This window comes from Dipodomys spectabilis, unplaced genomic scaffold (genome assembly GCF_019054845.1).
Source record: "Dipodomys spectabilis isolate Male_0828 unplaced genomic scaffold, ASM1905484v1 ptg000129l, whole genome shotgun sequence".
Lineage (NCBI taxonomy): Eukaryota > Metazoa > Chordata > Mammalia > Rodentia > Heteromyidae > Dipodomys > Dipodomys spectabilis.
Window position 1 is genome coordinate 5,329,263 of NW_024870806.1, and position 5,988 is coordinate 5,335,250.

Below are 5,988 nucleotides of genomic sequence, written 5' to 3' on the forward strand. Positions count from 1 at the left end.
TGGGAGGTCTCTTATTGCTGTTTATATTTCAGTGCTTGATATGGGCCTGTTAAGATGGTTTAACTCATCTTGGTTTAGTTTTGTCATGTCACTATTTCCTAGGAAAAGGTCCATTTCTGTCAAGTTCTCAAACTTATTAGAATAAAGTTTTGAGAAATATTCCCTTATAATGTTCTGAATCGTGGTTGTTTCCGTGGTGATGTTTCCATTCTCAACTCTGAGTTTATCTATTTGGGTGTGTTCTCTTCTTTTTCTGAGAAGATTTGCTAAGCATCTGTCAATTTTGTTAATTTTTCGAAGAACCAACTCTTTGTTTTGTTGATTTTTTCTATAGTTTTTTTTGGATTCTAATTCATTTAGTTCTGATATAATTTTAATTATTTCTTTCCATCTACTGGATTTGGGTTTATCTTGCTGCTCTTTTATAAGGAGGTTTAAATGTGTCATTAAATTGTTGGTTTCAGATCTCTCCAATTTGTTGATGTAGGAGCTCAGAGCTATAAATTGCCTCTGAGTACTGCCTTTGCTGTGACCGAGAGGAGCTGGTAATTTGCGTGTTCATTTTTTTTTGAATAGCATGAACATTTTAATTTCCTTTCTAATCTCTTCCATGACCCACTCGTGATTCAGCAGTGTGTTGTTCAGCCTCCATGTGATACCAGACTTTCTTTAGTGGCTTTTGGTGTTGAGTTCTAATTTTATTCCCTTGTGGTCAGAGAGATTGCAAGGTATAAGTTCAATGTTTCTGAATTTGGACAAGTTTGCTTTGTGGCCTTTAATGTGGTCTATTTTAGAAAATGTTCCATGTGCTGCTGAGAAAATCGTGTATTCTGATGCTGCTGGGTGAAATGTTCGGTAGATATCTGTTAAATCTAGTTGTTCTGTGCAGCTGTTTAGATCTGTGGTTTCTCTGTTGAGTTTTTGCCGAGTTGATTTATCTAGTGGGGAGAGTGGTGTGTTAAAATCCACAACAATTAATGTCTTTGGATCTATATGGGATTTGAGGGAAAGTAGTGTTTCTTGGATAAATTTGGGTCCTCCGTTTTTTGGCGAATAGATATTTAGAATTGGAATAGCCTCCGCAAGGAGAGATCCCTTAATTAGTATATAGTGACCTTCTTTATCTCTTCTCACGAATTTTAATTTGAAGTCTATTTTATCTTATATTAGGATTGCAACTCCTGCCTCTTTATGGGGACCATTTGCTTGGTAGATATTGTTCCAGCCTTTAACATTGAAAATGTGTTTGTTTTTACAAGCAAGATGTGACTCCTGAACACAGCAGATAGAAGGGTCTAGGTAGACAGTCTATACAGTCTATGTTGTTTAATTGGAGCGTTAAGTCCATTAATGTTAAGAGATAGGACTGAGAGGTATTTGGGAGTTCCTGCCATATTATCCACCTTCTTGGGGGCTGCGAAAACTGGGTTCTTCCTATGGTTCTTGGATTCTCAGTTCGGGTGCAGTTTCTTGGCCTTATTGTGGTCTTGTTGGTTTTCTATGTGTAAGACATCTTTAAGAATCTTTTGTAGGGCTGGTTTGGTGGAGATGTATTGTTTTATTTTTTCTTTGCTATGGAAGGTTTTTATTTGGCCTTCAGTTATGAAGGAGAGTTTAGCTGGGTGCAGTATTCTTGGTTGATAGTTGTTTGTTTTTAGGTCATGGCATACATCATTCCAGGCTCTTCTTGCTTTGATTGTTTCTGCTGAGAAATCTTTGGTGATTCTAATTGGTTTCCCTTTATAGGTGATTAATCTTTTTTCCTTGACAGCTTTAAGGATCTTTTCCTTGGTCTGAGTTGATCCTGTGTGGATTATAATGTGACTGTGGGATGTCCTATTCTGGTCTGGTCTATTTGGGGTTCTAAAAGCTTCTTGTATCTGAATAGGCCTATCTTTTTTATGTTTGGGAAGTTCTCTGCTAGGATCCTGTTAAACAAATTTCCTAGACCATGAACTTTGTTTCTAGGTGCTCCTCTACACCCATTACCCTTAGATTAGGCCTTCTGATTGTGTCTTCCAAGTGTTTGATAGATCTATCATATTTCTTGGACTTGTCTTGCATGATTGTATGTTCTTTCTTTATAATATCTAGGCTGTCTTCAATCCCTCAGATTCGATCTTCTGCATGGTCTAACCTGCTGTCAAGACTTTCTACTTTGTTTTTTTTTTTATCTCTTTTCCTTCTATTTGGTCAGCTTTGATGGCTTCAAAATCTTTGTTGAAGCTTTGTTTTAGATCTTGTATGAATTTCTTTACTTCCTTAATTTGGTGTTCATTGATTATTCTCAAATGACTTATTCTCAAATCACTTATTCTCAAATCTATTTAGAGAAGAACGTGAATATATTGAGAGAAGGGGATGGATATAAAGGAGATGTGAAAAACTTAAAAATAATAATGCTTAAAATATTATATAGCTATAAAGAGGTACTGCTATTAAGGAATTTAAGTCTCAGAGGTTTTGAATTGAATAATAAATTTGAGGATTAAGTGTGTACACAATGAGGGATAGGGTCTAATAGTCAATTATGGGTTTATCTGAGGATGTGCAGGACAAGAGTTAAGTCACATAAAGAAGAATGAAAGAGAGGAAAAGGGGAAAAGGATGAGAAAGGAAGAAAAAAAGATCAGAAGTTCAGTAAAGCTAAACAGAAAACAAAAAGATAATTAAAAAAGAAAAAAAGAGAAAGAAAACAAAAAAAGAAAGAAAAACACACACTCATGTATCCCTAAAATAAAAATTATAAGAGGAAAAAAAAGTTACTGGAAAACAATTTTTTTTCAAAAAAGGCAAAAATTAAAAAAAATGTTTTAGAAAAGAAAATTTTTCTTTATATATAAGATACAAAAAAAAAAAAAGAAGAAGAAGAAGAAAAAAGTTCTTCGATTTTTTTAGGAGGGGTGGGTAAAACCCTGTATCTCCCTTGTTTTGTAACCAGCCTCTGGTTGGAGTCTCTGGTCTGTTTGTGGTCCTGTGGCTTGGTTGGTTCTTAAGTTAGTTTGTTCAAACAGGCAGAAAAATGCTCTGCTTTACCCAGGATTTTGTGACCCTTTTCCCAGGCTAGTTCAATGGGAGGCAGATCTGCTTTGAGAATCACAAAAGAGGTTGAGGCAGGGATGAGGCAAGGTTCTGGGTAGAGTTGAGGCCTTTCAACAAACAGTAGCTTTTCCTGGAGGCTAGTTTGTGAGAAACTCACAGAGCCCAGCCTGGAGCCATTCGCAGGGTTTCTGTTTACTGATTTTCAATTGATTGTCGAGGCTGCTAGAGGCTGCCTGTGGCTCTGATTACCCAATTAGGAAAGCCACTCCTAGGGCTGGCACCGGAGCTGGGTGACTTTTCCCTGGGTGGAGCTGAGTCTGGCAGGTCAGGCAGCCGTTAAGTTCTTGTGACCTGCTAAATGACTCGTTTTATTATGTGAGAGCTTGTTTACACTCCAGCTTCTCCTCCATCATCTTCGTGGAACTCCGTAGCTTATTTTTATATTTAATTTTATTCTCAATTTAATATTTAGAAGGGGTTGCAGTAAATGTAATGTAGTGAATATCAAACAAGTCAAACTTCTTATGCCCTCCCTCATATTTCTCACACTTTTCCTTTACCCTAATACCCCTCACAAGTTGTAAATTTCCTACATGTTGTCTTGTGAGTGTTGCTATTGCATTGGTTTGCCCTTTGTCCTTTGTCTCACCATTTTGTTCTTCCTCTTCCATTGCCAAATTAAGATAAATGTGTATATAATACACGGGATACTGAAATCAAATACAGCAGGGGATAAAACATAGGGGAAAACACAAAATAAAAAAAGAAATCGCATAGTACTTTAAGAACAACAACCACAAAGAAAACCTCTGTTTCCATATCTAGGAGTTCATTTTGCTCAGCATCCTCTTATATGGTCATCTATACATAGCTATTGAGCAATTCTGCTCATCTGATAGGACTAACCTAGACATTACTTACTTATTACACATGAGGGAAACTATGGAATCTGTTTCTTTGTGTCTTGCTTATTTTCTGAGTAGCATTTTTCCAAGTCTTTCCATTTCCTTATGAATTAGAAGCAAAGAATTCCACCATTTGTTTGTTTAATTGATTCGTTCATCTTTTGAGTAGCATATTAGTTTAAAACATGATTGCATGTAAGTATCATTAGGGTCATTAAAAATGACAGTTTTCTAAGTAAGATTGTATGTTGGTACAAGTGTTGACATATCTGGATAAGCCTAATGTATTTCTTGAACTGAGTTAGGCAGGAAGATATAATATAGGATAAAAATATTAGTGACAAAATATTCCCTTGAGAAAGATTTAGGAGGCTGCCAGACGTATGAAGAAATACAGATAATTTTAAAGAATTTAGAAATGCAAGCTCAAGTATGTCTTTTTAAATAAAAATTATGTAAGTGGAAGGGCAAAAGAAGGGGAAGAGAAGAAATAACTGAAAACATATCATTGTTCCAAGTTAGAGTATATAAAGACACAATCTATAATTTCCCAGGTAAACAGAGACCAATAAAATACATCTCACTTCATTTAAGTACATGCAAAATATTTACTTGGCTGTTTCCTACTTTAATGCTCCAAAATAAATGAAGAGTTATAAGAAATATTATGTGATTGCCATTATTTCAACCAGAACACTAACTGTGATGAACCCCCTTTTTCTCATTTTGCACTTGGAAAATAATCCCTAAATTGATGATGTTGTGACTGATTAGAGTCAGATTTAGGGGCTTCTACTTGCACAATTATCCCAGAATATTTTACAGCAGTTTTCCCCCCAAGATATCCAACTACATTGTCTGAAACTATACTTTGAACACACCCTCATACCTGAGTACATAATTTCCTTGGCACCTTCTACTTTGTGCCTTTGTCTTTTTTGCACATTCCTTAGTTCATAGTTGCTATATTTCCATTTCATCTTTATAAACTACTAAGAACATTGTTCAACTATCACTTCTTTTTTGCACACACCCAGTCTACGTATGAAGGTACTTTGTTTATGTTAAGCAATAGGGTAGTACTCACTCTCAGAGGAGAAACGTTCCACAGTATAACCCTATGCCCACACTACAGGGTGTAGAATTTAAAGCATTTTGAGGCAAACAGTGATATTAGAATTGAAAGGCTTCCTAGGGACATTTGCTTGGAGCTCATTAGTTTTCCCAGGAGAAATATAAATATCCACAAAATTTGGAGCGAATTAGTAAGTAACCAAATTAACACTAGATCCTAGATGTTGTGTTAATTCAAGTCACCATTGTATTATTGTTACATCAGAATCCTTCCCTACTTGCCAAAGTGTATGAGACAATGAAAGAAAGGCATTAACACAAAATGTCTTATGATTTTAGGCATTTAATCCTAGTGGTGAGGGTAATGTCTGAACTCTTCCATTGAATAAAAACTTGAAGTTTATAAGAGCACTTCCTACATATATGAATTTGTGGTAGGTTGATTGACAGGGTTATTTTTAGCATGGAGATATACCTAACAGTAATTAGATTTCAATAGAGTATATGGCAGTTATGATTTGTCAATGGCTATTGAGGCATTTTCTGTTCTCAAGAAGAATCAATTCAAGGAGTCTTCACTCACATCAGTAATGCTGTATGTTCAACCTAATACTTGTTACTTGTCCTGCACTGTAATGCTTAGGCTGATAATATATCCAAACACATCTAAATTCATTTCAATAAAATCCCATACTGATGTGGATACATGAGTCACTCATTGGAACTGTAGGACAAATTAGGCTTGTCTGTGCTGTAGTTCAATCTCTAATCTCCTGGCTAAACAAAGTCTTCAAAAATATTCACAGGATACCTCTAAGGAAAGTTCATGAGAGTTATATCTGTATAATTCCTCTAAGGTCAGGATAAAAGCATTTGTTCTCAGCATTTAAGATCAACAGGATCTGTTGAATTCATGGATCCAGAATTTTATGGCTTCGCATTCATATCTCAAAATTTTATCAATATG